General features: G+C 37.7%; 1 long non-coding RNA gene across 1 annotated transcript; it reads right to left on the bottom strand.

The window, feature by feature from the left end:
* Nucleotides 1-4,048, bottom strand: LOC127511305 (uncharacterized). Its single transcript, XR_007929987.1, has 4 exons — nucleotides 3,609-4,048; nucleotides 3,200-3,386; nucleotides 2,427-2,852; nucleotides 1-2,345 (listed from the first exon to the last, which is right to left on the bottom strand). It is a non-coding gene; the product is annotated as an uncharacterized LOC127511305 (long non-coding RNA).
* Between the last annotated feature and the right edge of the window lie 11,206 nt (nucleotides 4,049-15,254).

Raw genomic sequence — 15,254 nt, 5'->3', positions numbered from 1 at the left:
AGATAATACAGATGGTGATATAATCTTTTTTAAAAACTATAATCTAAATAGATGAATAAACCAACTACCTAATATGTTGCCCTCACGCTCTATAGTGCGTTCCACTTCGTGAAGTGGACGAGGGAAGTTTATATGGACAGAACCTTGCTCCCTCGATTTTGACCGAGGGAGCGGGTCTACTTCATATGTACACTTCAGGCAGCTCCATAACCCACAATGCAACACGATTGTGATGTCACCGCATATCGCGTTTAATTTACCCCACCACAAACAACTCTTTGATATGTTAATTATTGTTTTAAATATTTAAAACACACATATATACATATAGAATGCTGCATTAAACAATTTTGTAAGGGGAAAAAATAAATAATAAGTCAGCTCCATTACGGATTCCAAGTGATCAAGGGCTTAGGACGTTCCAGTTCAGCCCATTGCAAAGGTTCCGCCAGTAGTGGGCACTCATGCAACGTAAGCAGTGACGTACATCCGAGTCAACGAGACTGAGGGAAGTGAGCGAGGGAAGGGCATTTAAAAAACGAACTGGAACGCAGCCCTGGTCTTCAGATAGAATATATAGAGCTCTGGCGCCATCTCTTGGTCATTGATGAAAATGGTCCTCTCTTTAGATTTAATGTTAAAATTTAAAAATAAATAAAATGGAACATGTAAATTATTTGACTAAAAATGAAATCTAGTTCGGTATGATAAAACAAAAAGTATTTAGATTTAAATGATTTAAAAAGATTAAAAAAAGAAAGTACTGTTTTAAATAAACAGCAGAGATAATGAGACATGCTGTGGAAGTGAAGTCATTTAATTCTCCATGCTGTTTCCCTTATTTCCACGTGTTCTCCATTGTGCAGCTCGGCAGAAAGACCACCCAAGCAAGACCGTCACATCAGCATGGTCTAAACACGATGAGTTATGACGTAACGTTATCTTGGGATGCGTTGACAACGCTGGTCAAACAATCTTAACATTAACATGATCAAACAACAGAATAACAATAAACAGATAGGTAATTAGTGACAAACAACATTAACACGATGATGCAATCTTAACAAGTTACTACAAAATATCAGCACATAAAAACAGAAAAGGCAATGGATCAAGCTACTACAAAATATCTGCACATAAAGCTTTCGTCAATTATGAAAACACTGATTCAAACAACATAGCTATCAAAATAATGATGTTGAGAAAATAACGAACATAGGTCATTAAACGTTAAATAAGTGTCGACCGTCATTGCAGAAAAACAATCTTTAAATTAAACATTCTATTAACAGCTTACAGCTAGCCAGGAAATAGATATAGGCCTATGGCCTACGTAGAAAAATTGAATGATACATCGGTAGAAACTTTTTTCCTCATGCTTTTCAATAAAATAAAATACATCGATCCTTACTAAACACATGCATTTCAAAAGCCACCGCTTAAATATTAAAAAAGAAACTCGCTTGTTGTCATCTTTTTTCGGAGACTGGAGAAAACAGCAGAAGATTTAGTTTAACTTTAACTTGTGTTTCGTTAACACAGTTGCAAAGCATTTGTCACGATTCTCAAAGTAGTTTTTTTACAGACCGACAACAGTGTAGGTTAACTTTAGGAAGTGACGCTAGTAAGTTCCACATTGCATGGTGGTTTTCTTTAGGGGTGTGTGTGTGATGTTTGACATTGCCTGTTACAGTAGTATCCAAAAGTCAATCTATCTGTTTAATAACTAAATGCTAACAAAAAGCTTATAGGAAAAATTCAGTAATTGAGATATTTAAATTATAATTGATCTATTAAACATTGTATTGCATTTGGTTCCTTATTTACTTATAATAGGTTTTAAGTTGTTTTTAATTTGGTTTATAACTACATTTTTTCCAGTGACTTGATAACTGTTCATTTGTGAATCTACAGATAATCTACAGAATCTTCCTTAGATGGTTTGGTCTGCTGCGATATGTTTTTTGGGACAGCTTGTATTGCCAAATGTGAAGAAGAGTCCTTGTAAATAATAGTACGAGATCGTCTCTGAAATTTTGAGTTGGGGACTCGTACAGTTTTCTGGCCACCCACTGTTTAGAGTGCTTGGGAAACACTACATTGAACCATAGTGTACCTATCAAAAAAAAAAAAAAAAAATTATATTTGTACTGAAATATTACATAACTATCATTGATATATTGTATAGCAAGCTTACCAGTGTTGGTTCTGGCCTGCTGTCTATTAACATTCTCATTGTGGTCAAGCACTGCCATCTGGGTATGTGCAAGCATTGATGTGTAATGGAAGTGTATTTTTTGGGGGGCAGTACTTCAGGAGCAGTGAATGGAACACTTCAAGCTTACCTGATAAAAAATAAAATAATACAGTGTTCAGAAATGTTCTTGCTCTGTACATGAACATACATTATACATATGTAAACTGACCAGTATGCTTTGTAAGTGCCATCTCTCTGAGGTCCTTCAGAAGACCCTTGTCTAAGATAAGGTTCTCTAGTGTAATGAATGCCCTGGACTTTTTATCGAGCCATTTCTTTTTTCACAGGTAAGCTCGCTATGCAGACATTTTCTTTCTTCTCCATCTTCTGTCCAGGAATGAACCCCACAAATGTGGTGCAGAAGTGACTTCCACCTTTTGATCAGCTTCTGATAAATTTGAAGTAAATATTTAGCTGTCTTCTACAGTTTATTTGATAAAAACCAGTTACAGAAACACAGTCACGCGATTTACATCCGGGTCACCTCCACAAGATGAACATGAAAACCACAGATGATTGCTAACGCTCTTAATCCATGGCTGAAGTGGTCTGTTGTCTTTGTATCTGGATACCGAAGTCAATTTCTTGATCATTCCTACAAGAAAAAGAAAATGTTCATCTGCATCCAAAAGTATTGTTCAACATCACAGTCATCAGCTGTGTCTGACTTAAAAACAGACTGTGCACACAAGGGGGTGTGACATATTACTACTAGAGAGATTCTAAACCATACAGAGCTGCTTTATTTACAACCCTTCTGTACCTTTGTCATTTAGTGTTTACCCTGTGAAGAGGCACTTCAATTTGAAGAATGCCAATTTTTCTTTCTTTTTTTTTTCTTTTTTTTCTTTTTTGGTGAATAGTTAATAACAAAACAGACGTTGAAAAGAATACACAAGTTACTGCACTAGGCATTGATTAAAAAAAACAAAAAAAACATACCTTTTGCCACATGCCATACATCAAATTCGTGATGAATGTTTGGGTAGTCTACTCGCATTATCTTGTGAATTGATGGGGATCTATCAGTTGTCACTACACTTACTCCAATATTGTCATCTAGGATTTTGCTGAGTGCTCTCCTGAAACCAGTCGACTCCATTGCTACAGAGCTTGATGACTCTGTAACCTATAATAAAAAGAAATGGCAATTGCAAATAAGACATAGTATTACAAGGTTTGTAAATCTCGGATAAAAACTCAACAGTGTTTTGTGAATATGACCCATAACCTGTTGTCCATCTACACACAGGTAATTTGTAGTTCATTATTATAAATAATACATATAAAAAAATATTACAATAAAATTACATTCCCCCAAACATATATCACTATTGTCATGAACACTTACTTGCACCAGCTCAAAGTGTACCACTTTGTCTGTATTGTCATCCATCAAGCTGTATGTGGTGTACTTTGCCTAATATCCAGGACAGCATTGAGATATAACAGAAACCCTTTAAAGATAACATAATTTCACATAAAAATTCACCATTCACATGAAAAATTACCTGTCTGATCTTCCATCTCCAGATAAATGTATTTCCTTTTTTTTCTGTGCTTCCTGCCTTCAAATGTTCCAGTAAGGCTGTCTGTTGTTCTTTGAATACCTCATCAATTGCAGGTATGAGGTAAGAAGACTGAATTGCATAAAAAGTTGTTTTGTGTGGTACTTGAAGATTAAGCACAGCAGCCCATTCAGAGATTCCTGCATACGTGGACCCCGTTATCACAGTACCTACTGACACTAGAAGGTTGTTTGATGGAATTCCACGCACATCAGGACATGAATTTCACTGCCACTTCTGTCCTTGTTCACATTCCCAAAGAACACTGATTAGGCTCCCTGAAGTTGTGGGTTTTTTTTTTCCTGTGATCAGTGCGCCACAGTCTTGACATCTTCTAAATTGTTTCATCAGTGCTGATTCATTAACAATCCATTTCCGTTCTTGCCATGGATGTTCCTCCTCTTCTTCTGTCCTAGTGGTTGTAATGGAGTCAGATGTGGAACTAAGTGGAACAAAACTAACATCCTTTTTTTCAGATGGTGGATCTAATGAAAGCATGCTGATATTTAGGTCATCAGGCTTGCTTTCACTGGCAGCCGGTTCATCCTACAAGAGAAAAGCAAGGTGTTTTAAATATTTGTGTAAAGACATGTAAAAACATTTACAAAAAATGTACATTACAAATAGATGTATTCAGTTTACAGTTGTTTATACCAACAGCATATTTAGCTATTTTCCAGCTTGCATTTAAAATTCAAGCACACTCATACTTACGGAAAAAAACGGAACTGGCGCCGCATTCATTCCATAAGTTGAATGGGGAAGGCGTAGGACATTTAGCGTAAGCTTTTTGAAGAATATCGAATCGCGTTCTGGTGGAAGCACTTGTGATGCGATCATCTGTTTATATAAAATATATACAGTTGTATTTTTTTTTCGAAAATGACTGATCGTTTGCTAGATAAGACCCTTATTCCTCGTTTGGTATCGTTTAAAGCCCTTTGAAGCTGCACTGAAACTGTAATTTTGACCTTCAACAGTTTGGAGGCCATTGAAGTCCACTATAAGGAGAATAATCCTGGAATGTTTTCATCAAAAACCTTAATTTCTTTTCCACTGAAAAAAGAAGGAATTGGACATCTTGGATGACATGGGCGTGAGTAAATTATCAGGAAATTTTTATTTGAAAGTGGACTTTTTACTTACTATTTTTCTACCTATTCATTATTGTAAAGCTAAAATAATAATTGATATTTAATTATCTGTTCCTCTTTAATGTCTGTTTGGTTGTGTAGTTGCATATCCATACTTTGTCCACCAGATGACGGCAAACTGCTTCTTTTTTTTATTAAACAATATTTAATTTAGATAAAATTCTGGTTTAATGTGAATCTAATCATTAATTGGGTAAATTCATAACAGGTTTTTATATTTAATAGGAACAAATGTTGAACAGAACACATTCACTGCCATAAATCTCTGTATGTAAGTGTATATTTTATTTATTTATTTATTTTATTTATTTTTACAAAATGAAATTTACCAAAAAACTTTTTGTTTTACAGTAACGGGGACCCCGAACGACGTACACGTCTCAGCTGCCGGTAAAAAAAAAAAATCTTTTTGTAATAATATTATAATTTTAATGCCAAATATTAACCATATGTATCTTTTATAGAAATAGCGCTTCTAGTAACACAACCGGGGTTTATTGATCTGACACAAGATTGTGAAGAACCCGGTCCAAGCACCAGCGATGCTGATAGGATAAGAGATGACCGTCCAACTTATGCCAAGTTTACACTACAGGATTTTAAGCCCGATTTAAGCCCGATTTGCAATAACAATACATTCAAATATAATTTGCCAACGTTTATTCATATCAGATACACATTGTGTAAGTAACTATAAAGCTCACTCACTCTATTGTTCTCCCAGATCACAGTTTCAGGACAAATGGATGAATTCACGTTATATATTAAGATCAAGGTCATTACATAGGTTTTTAAATGACAAAAGACTCACTTGCACATATTAGAGAATTGGAATATCAGAAAGTTGATGAAAAAGCGATACATCTGTCATACAGTGTGTCCGGCTGGGGTGTGTCACTTGACAATCATGACGTGTCGCCATAGAAACAATAAAGGGAAACGTTCTAAAATAACAGTTGCCTTAACTCTGGGAGGTCAGCCAGAATGTTTTATACTTTTAATAATAAAAGTTTAATAAAATAATAAAAGGTCAGCCAGAATGTTTTAAACTTTAATAATATTTAAACTTTTAATATTTTGAAATTTAATTTAAAATTTAATCTAATTTCTTCTTGTTATGATATTCACAGCACTTCCTGCACAATTACCTTTGATGTAGAAAATAGTTTTTAATTATTTTATACAGATAGAGGCATCGACAGTGCTGAACAAATAATCGACCTCACATCAGATTCCGACGAAGAGTCTGAGGTATGAGTCGCTGAACCTCCGAGGAAACGGAAAAACATAACTGGCTCTAATTCACACCAAACCCCTCAGGGTAAGACTATCTTATTTTTTAGATTGAAGGTAAATAGTTATACTAATCACAGTATTGCCAGCATAACAGCCATTGATGTAGAAAATAGTTTTGGACGCTTTTTAAATATTCTATGCAGATAGACAAGTCAGGAGTGTGGACAATGTTTTAACATGGACGGAATCACAGGTCAACGAATGGGATCGATCGTCTTGGACCAGTGATTGATACGACGAGGCAACAATGAGAGACAGACAGACGCCGTATCCTTTTTACAAAGTGTCAGAAGAAGAAGAAGAAGAAGAGGAAAAAGAAGCGTGGGGGACTGGAAGTAGAAATGAAGAGCAGTATGATATTCGGACTCTGCATCGCAAAATCATTAAAAGATTAGATGCCCAATCCATAGAGGATCGTAACAGAACAACAGCCATTAATAGGCGATTGGATGAATTAAATAACAGATTGGATGACTTTAATAACAGATTGGACGTCTACTTCAAAGAGAATCAAAACAAAACAGTTTTTGAAGTTCATAACGGATTGGGGGCGCTTAACGTGTTGGTTCGTGAAATATTAGCTCATTTATATCAGCTGAATCAGTCAATAGAGGATTCTTTCCATAGACTACAAACATGTGTTGAAGAGAATCATGAGCGTATCCTTAGAGAATTAAATGAACAGTTGAGAGAAAGACAATTAACCGTTAGTCTTCTCAGCACCATGGTTACCTGTGCACATCCAAGTTAGAAATGTATAACGGATTATGTATGCATTTCAATTCTATGGTATTAGTTACATGTGATTATACCTCTGATTGTAGTGCCTTTTTCTGAACAGACATGTCATGATTTTCACAGTGTCTCTGATTGTAGTACCTTTAATTGTTTTTCTTTTTTCTTTTTCTTAATTTTGTGATATTGCATATTATGTTTTCGCTTTTGGTCTAAAAATAAAAATTTAAAATGGATGCCAAGAAATCTTTTTCCACAGCCGAAGCACCTAACTGTCAACCAGACCAAACTCTCTCAGACCTGTTACAGAGTATTCTTGATATACAAAATGCAAATCCACATCACATGTGTGATAGATTGCAGCAATTGATAAATATGTATTCAGATTTCGTAGAAACAATTTTTAATGATACACCATTACAACAAACTTCTTGTCTGGAACATTTACAATCTTCTATTGACCAAATTCCTGATATTAATCTGTCCGAACGATTACAGAAATTATTAAACACATGCAACATAGGAGTCAGACAAGACAGTGGGGGTTTAAATAATAGCCACGGATCAACAGGTAATGTCGGTAATGCATTACCAGCATCTACTGTTGCATCTCAGCCTGCAGGCACAGGGCGACCGTCAACCAGCAATGCAGCACCCCCTGATCCCCCTACAGGTACGTCACAACTAACACGACCAGACATTGATACTTTGATTTGTGAAGGTGGGTAAGTAAATGGTTATGGTATTTTACAGAGACCCCATTTCAATAGCGTACAATTGGGAAGACCACTGAATCTGAGAGAGATTAACTCTACAGATTTAGCATTGTATCACATTTTTTTACACAATGCTTTTAGCGAAATAGTGGCCTTTGCCAGAGACATCGGCGGTGATGCTAGCGTAATCAATATAACCCTTACGGGGTCTTCTCTGACATCACCCATTCAAACCATTTTAACAGATGGAAATAATTATGACATCAATCTATTTACTGATAAAATTTAGAGAGTTTTACAAAGCAATGAACAGATATTGACAGACGATGCAGTTGCGGTCGAAGTTGATGTTGCCATGAACAGACGAGGAGATGGTCGACAGCATAAACTTACAGATTTAGAACTTGATCAGGTTATCAAACGCAAAAAGATGTCGTTATTTTGCCCAAAAATCTATATCAAATAAATTATGTTTCTCTATCTGTCTTGCACATTTTCTCAATCCGAAATTGCTCGAGAATGAGTTAGAAAGGCTGGCCGCATCCATCCACAATGATGCAAGCTTCTCAATTCAAGACAAAATCGGTTTTGGTGATTTAGGTTCGTTTGAAAGTCTTTTAGACATTAAAATCGTTGTTATGAATGCTGGTGCGTTAGAAACGTACAAAAATCATGATGAACCTCACCCTAAAACGGTATGTCTCTATTTGTATAATGATCATTACTATATGATTCTGAATTTGACAGCATTCATCGGCGTTGACTATGTATGCGGATTTTGTTACAAAGGCTACTCACACCGTAAAGCTCACTATTGCAAACATGTCTGTAACGTATGTTTCGACGCTGATTGTTACAAACGAACTAATAGAACCGTGCACTGCCCCGACTGTTTGCGGTTTTCTAAGTCGAGTTACTGCTACAACACCCATAAAAAAACACCCCCTGGACAGGAAAACGCAACATGCGACACTATAAAATATTGCCGACTATGTAATAAACAATACAGGAACAGGTCGAGGTACCAGGGGCCAACGCAAATGGGGTCCCAACCATTGCGTCCATTGCAGTGAAGATCTGCACAGTCAGGGGTTACACCGATGCTTCATACAACCCATGGCACCCAAGGAACCTAGCAAGAATTACATTTTCTACAATTTTGAAACACGTTATGGAAATGCAAAACACACAGCCAATTTTGTTTGCGCAATCACTTTTGAAGGAGAAAAATTTGTGGCAGAAGGCCCCGACTGTATAGCACTGTTAATCACACACTTCAGACAAACGCGATACAAAGGATACTGCTTCATAGCTAATTGCGCGTCCAGATTTGGTTCGTTTCTAATTCTGGAGTATTTCTGCAATGCGGGGCTTGTGTTAGATGTCATAATGCAAGGTTGTAAATTAATCTTTTTGTATGATGAAGCTTTTGCACAGCAATACATCGACAGCTACACATTCATACCAATGGCCCTGTCTAAGATGCCCACGGCACTAAACGATGACGAAAAAAGGATATTTTCCCCATCTTTTCAATAGGGTGGAAAATGAGAATTATCTAGGACATTACCCTGATAAAAAGTTCTACAACTACGAAAACATGTCTGATAAAGACAGTGTAAAGTTTGATGCGTGGTACAGCACCGTTTCGGGTAAACTGTTTAACTTCTGGAAAGAGTTATATGAATACGTCGTGAACGATGTTGTCTTGTTACGTGAAGCATGCATAAAATACAGAGAGGTGTTCATAGAATGTACCGAACTTGATCCATTCAGCTTTACTACTTTAGCATCGTGCTGTATCGGCGTCTTCAAAACACATTATCTCGCGAGAGATACGTTGGCTCTGACGCACAATAATGCATACGTCCGACAGAGTAAGACCTACTCGAACGCTTCGATCGAATGGCTCGAGTATGTAAAAAAGACTCAAGGCATGGATATTCATTATGCTGTAAACCACGGTGAAGTGTCGATCGGTTATTACTTTTTAGATTGTTACTATGTGAGGAGCGAGGTAAGGTATGGGCTAGAGTACAATGGATGTTTATATCATGGTCACGAATGCTGCTTTGAGCCCCATCGGACGAATCCCATGTCAGGAGTGCCCTATGGGGTTCTCAGGAGTCAGTTTGATGATGAGGTTGATACTCTGCGGAATGCATACGGTTTGCAAATCGAGGTTCTTTGGGAGTGTGAATGGGAAAAGGTGAAGAGGACCGATCCTTCTGTGATGGAATTTATGAGTACCTATTCAGCTCCTGAGAGACTGAAACCAAGAGATGCACTGTTTGGGGGGTGTACTAATGCTTATAAACTCTATCACAAAACGATAGATGGTGAGAAAATAAGTTACGTAGATTTTACCAGCTTATATCCCTTTTGCCAGGCTAGGAAAAGCTATTGTTTCGCGATTACGTAAAGCCTTTACGTTTGAAACAGAAGGCATCCGGTTACCCATCATATGGATGCTGACAAAGAGTCTTACATTCACGAGTATTATGAAAATCTCGACCCCGAAAAGATCTCCCACAACCCCGCTCAGAGGTCTATCAACAAGTTATTGTTTAACAGTCTGTGGGGTCGGTTCTCTATGAGAGAGAATCTACCTCAAACTACTCTTGTGAAAGACCTCGAACATTTCACCAGAATTGTTTTTGGTGAAACCGACAGACTGTCATATTTCACATTTGTCTTGGACGACGTTGCTCTTGTCCAGCATCGTCCCACAAAAGGTGAAGTTCAGGAGACTCGTGACATTAACGTGTTTGTCGGGGCGTTTACAATGGCTCAAGCACGCTTGGAGTTGTATGAACTAATGGACAAACTCGGCAACCATTTGTTATACTCGGACACAGACAGCGTTATTTTTGTATCTATGGAGGGTGACTGGGACCCACCTTTGGGGGATCATTTGGTAGAGCTGACGAATGAGATAGACGACGGAGATTATATTACAAAATTTTGCTCTAGCAAAATGAGTATCGTACAGCCAAAGGTAAAGTATACATGAAGGCGAAAGGTATAACTCTCAACACTAAAAATTCCCAAGCTATTAGGTTGGAGAGACTTATTGTGACAGCGGGCAATGCAACCTGGCCCACAATGAAAACATTTTGAGGAATAAAAACACTCTCACATTGCACAACAAATCAGTCGTTAAAAGGTTTAAGGTGGTGTATAATAAATGTCCGATTTCACCACTCTCCCTTATGGCTACTGATCCAATGATGCACAGAGGGTCATGGGATGCTTCAGATTTTGATTTCAGACTTCAACATCCATTCTCAGCAGTGATTAGCGGCCCTTCAAATTCAGGGAAGAGTTTTTTTGTAAAAAGTCTGCTGGAAAATAGTTTAAATTTGATTTCTAAAAAAATTGAAAATATTGTTTTTTTTTGTACGACTGTTGGCAACCTCTGTATGATGAATTACTTAAATTGTATGCCATTAAATTTGTGGAAGGAATACCAGAGAGTCTGAATGCTGATGATTTACTACCTGTGAACAAAACTAACCTACTAATTATCAACGATATGGTGCGTGAGGCGAGCAGGAACAAAGAAATCGAAAGTGTCTATGTTCGCAATATGTTCACCACCGTAATCTCAGTGCGATTTATATCGTGCAAAATTTATTTGTTCAAGGAAAATCCAGCAGAACCATTAGCTTAAACACCAATTACTTGATTCTGTTTAAAAACCCTCGGGACGCCAATCAAGTCGCTGTGCTAGGTCAAATGTATCCTGGAAATGCAAAATACTTTATGGAGTGTTATCAAGACGCTACCAGTCGGCCTTTTGGATATTTAATGATAGACTATAAAGCAAAAACTCTTGAACAATACCGCCTCAGAACTGGTTTGCTTTCCGACCGCCAAGTGGTTTATCTCCCAAAAAAAGAAGAACGTGATCAGTTGTCATGTCAGCCAGACTTTGTAAGCATCTACCGCTGTTAAAACTGATACATAAAGCTACGCCTAAACAATGATGGCTTATTTTACAATCGGCATCTGACAAACTCATTTTAACATTGTGCGAAGTGGCCCTTAACATTCTCTATGGTATGATTCCTATCAACTGTCAGCAGTACCAAAAACTTAAAAGGAGAAAAAAGAACATTGCATTTGTCGCCAATAAAAAAATTGGTATATCCGCCAAGAAGCGAGTCTTCAATCAGACTGGAGGATTTCTTTTACCGCTCTTTGGCATCGCAGTACTATTTATTTCCAGCTTAATATCTTTTAGATTGGGTTGAGGATGGAGTATGCGGAAAAAATGTATTTAGTACCCCAGCATCAGCTGGAAAAGCTGAAAAATGAAAATGTTCGCGAGAATATTCAACATGTTGTAGAGAACAATCTGGATGCATCTATAAGAAATATCTTACTCGGGTCTGATTTGAATCAGTACGAAAAAGCCAGAGCAGGTTTTTGATGATCGTTAAACAAGGCGATCGGGAGAGTAATGTTTTAAAGCTCTTGCTACCATATTCTGAACCTGATTATAAAGATGAATGACCACCAACTATACCTGAAGACGCCGGGGGTGTGGATGACGTTGTGAGTGAAGTTCTAAAGAATGTACCATCAAGAAGTGTGAAAAACAGCAGATACATATTAGACAAAATGTCAAAAGCTGAAGGACTCAGCGCTTGGAACGAGTTTACTCAATCGCGACTCATATAAGTATTACATGTCTGCACACACTGAATTTTCATTACAAACATTTGGTTTTAATCTTTTCACGTACATATTTTTGTACGCTATCATTTTATCATTTTTAATATATTTGTCGCTATACATTTTTATCACGTTGTTATAGTCATAACCCCTGGCCATATGATACAGAAAAAACACACAGTGCTGTCCGCAAGTATCCGATTCAAAATCCTGGACGCGTCTGTCAAAATATATAGTGTCAACAGAGTTGGTTAGCAGAAAGTTTTTGATGGTGGGTGGAAAGCGGTCGCTGTCGAGGCGATTGCCAAAACTGTCGAAAAAACAAGCCAACGCATCATGCTTTAAATAAACAGCCATATTCTCCCGGTAACTCTGCTGGATGGGTGTTAATTATCGCCATGGACGGTAAGTTCCTTAGTGCTGTTTCAGGTAGTTGATCGCTCTGAAGAACACCGAGAAAATGAATGTTGCACAAAATTTTGTCCATGATAGCCGCGAGTTGCACAATGTTCATTTTTAATAGTAATCGACCAGGACCTGTCTGCGGTTACCTGTCTGATACTGTCAAATACGGCGTTGACAATTAAATTAATAGTATGCAGCAACGGCTGTCTGAAACGTGCTTTGAGTCTGATGTTGCCTGACTTGATGAGTGATATGTGCTGACCGCAGTCTTCGTCAGGCGTGAGGTTAAAGGCATAAAGGGTGTATCCCAGAGCGCCTGGTTTTTCAGATATCTTCCGGACGCCATCGCCAACTGATAAAATTCTCATACCGCTGACCCTGATTGAAAATTCGGCTGTAGCGGCTTGGCGGGTAATTGCTGACCGTCGACGTAGATGGCTAGGAACTCCAAATCATAATGTTTGAACGTGAATGGGTTTTTATCATACAATGCTGTGAATGCATCGTTATCGACCATACCCAGAAAGATAGATTTAGGTAGCATTCCTAAAAACTAATTTTTCCTTCAGTTCAATGGTAATATCTGCGATGAGCTCCTTGTTGATCGATGCGTAATGCGGTTTGTCATATCTAACACTGACGGTATCATTGTTTTCACCCGTTATGTGTACACATCTCAAAAGGGGGACATACGAATCACAGACGATTGATATTGAATAATATTGGTTTAAATGTACATCGTATAGAAACCTGCGTTGATATCGGCTTGATGAGGAGCGTATGTAATATGACTCGTTGTAAAATCAGCATCTTGATGGTAGGCCGAACGTCCGTGAGGATCATCCGGTTTAATTCCTAAAATAGTGGCAAGTTTCCCTTAGAAGGATACTGTGATGTTAGGTTTTGCAACCAGATACACTTTTTTTTTAAAGGATCGTAAGTCAAGACAGCCGATGGTACGAGAGCATTAATTATTGCATGGCTCACATCACGAATGTTCTCGTAGTACCCACCGTCTATCTGCATCTTCCTTGATACAAAAAACCCTGATAACTCTTTAAGCACTTTTTCGCCGGGTTTATTTGCATGTTTCTGGGATGGTGCTGGGGCAGTGTGTAGGATGAAAAATCCATCTTCATCATTAAAGGAGTACCAACTTCTAGGATATTCAATTTCAACGAGACCAACCTCCCATTTACCTTTCAAGTTGATAGGACTCGCTAACTTTGTTCTGTAATTAGAGATACGATTTTCCAGATAAACCGACGAAGAAGCGTTGCAAGGCAGCGTAACGTAGAAACCATCGTCGCCCATGGTAGCCCTTTACTCAAATGATCTTATCCTGTATGGGTTCAAGTGTTTTAAGGTGATTGCAAGTCCATCAGAGCTTTTTTGTCTACATAACTATTAAATTTTGATGGCCATCCTAACCATTTCACTAAAACAAGCGTGGATCCCCCGTTTTTTCTACCCTAAAATCTTTTCCACCTTAAACGTTTTGTTTTTGCTCACAATTATTTTTTGTAACTCTTTTTCATAAAAAACTCGATGACCTCCCCGTCATAATCAGACAGTCTGTAGACAGGCGGTTGGCATGGAATACATGAGGCTATAGTGAAAAATTCTTCTGTGTAGTTCTGTTCATATCCTTTGGTGAACGGGCCTCTCACTTTAGAAATTCGAACAACGTCTCCGACTTTATATTTAAATAAGACTTTTTCATTCTTCTTTATATCCCCGTAGAGATTTTGAAACACCAGAGCCTCATTTTCTCTGTTGACGTCCACCGGTCTCATCCTTATACTTCGGTGATAACTGGTGTTGTAGCCCTGCAAAATATCTTGTAAAATGTCTATGTATCGTCGGGAATTTGTAGCTGTTAAAAATCGCCACAATCAAATTTTTAGCGTTCTATTAAATCGTTCCACGATGCTGGCTTTCAAATCAGTAGCCATTGCAAAATGATTATATCTTGATTATCATCTTGAAAATATTTGTTGAAAAATTCCTTTCCCTGGTCCGTCTGCAATTTCTGAGGTACACAGCCATCTTCGAGTATAGACGAAAACGCTTTAGTCACTTCGACCCCGCTCTTATTCTTTAACATGCGAGCCCATGCATATTTGCTAAATACGTCGATGCACGTTAGTAAATACATATTATTGTCATTGTTCTTGGAATAGGCCGACATGTCAACAAGATCCACTTAAAACTGGGTATCCACACAGTACACGACGACTCTATTGCGTTTGTATTTTATAGGACAAATGCCATGGCAGTCCTTAACATACAGCTAATCAACATTATATCACTAGCATTAATGAAGACAAACAGGTTAACCATGGAAAACCAAACTTATTTTATTGAATTAATATAACAGCAATAAAACTACAAAGCTGACACAGGGGCATGTATAATCACAAACTAAAGTTACTATCACTGT

The sequence above is a fragment of the Ctenopharyngodon idella genome, chromosome 4 (genome assembly GCF_019924925.1).
Source record: "Ctenopharyngodon idella isolate HZGC_01 chromosome 4, HZGC01, whole genome shotgun sequence".
Classification (NCBI taxonomy): domain Eukaryota; kingdom Metazoa; phylum Chordata; class Actinopteri; order Cypriniformes; family Xenocyprididae; genus Ctenopharyngodon; species Ctenopharyngodon idella.
Note: the sequence above shows the minus strand (reverse complement) of the source record. Positions and strands in the feature narration are given on the sequence as shown.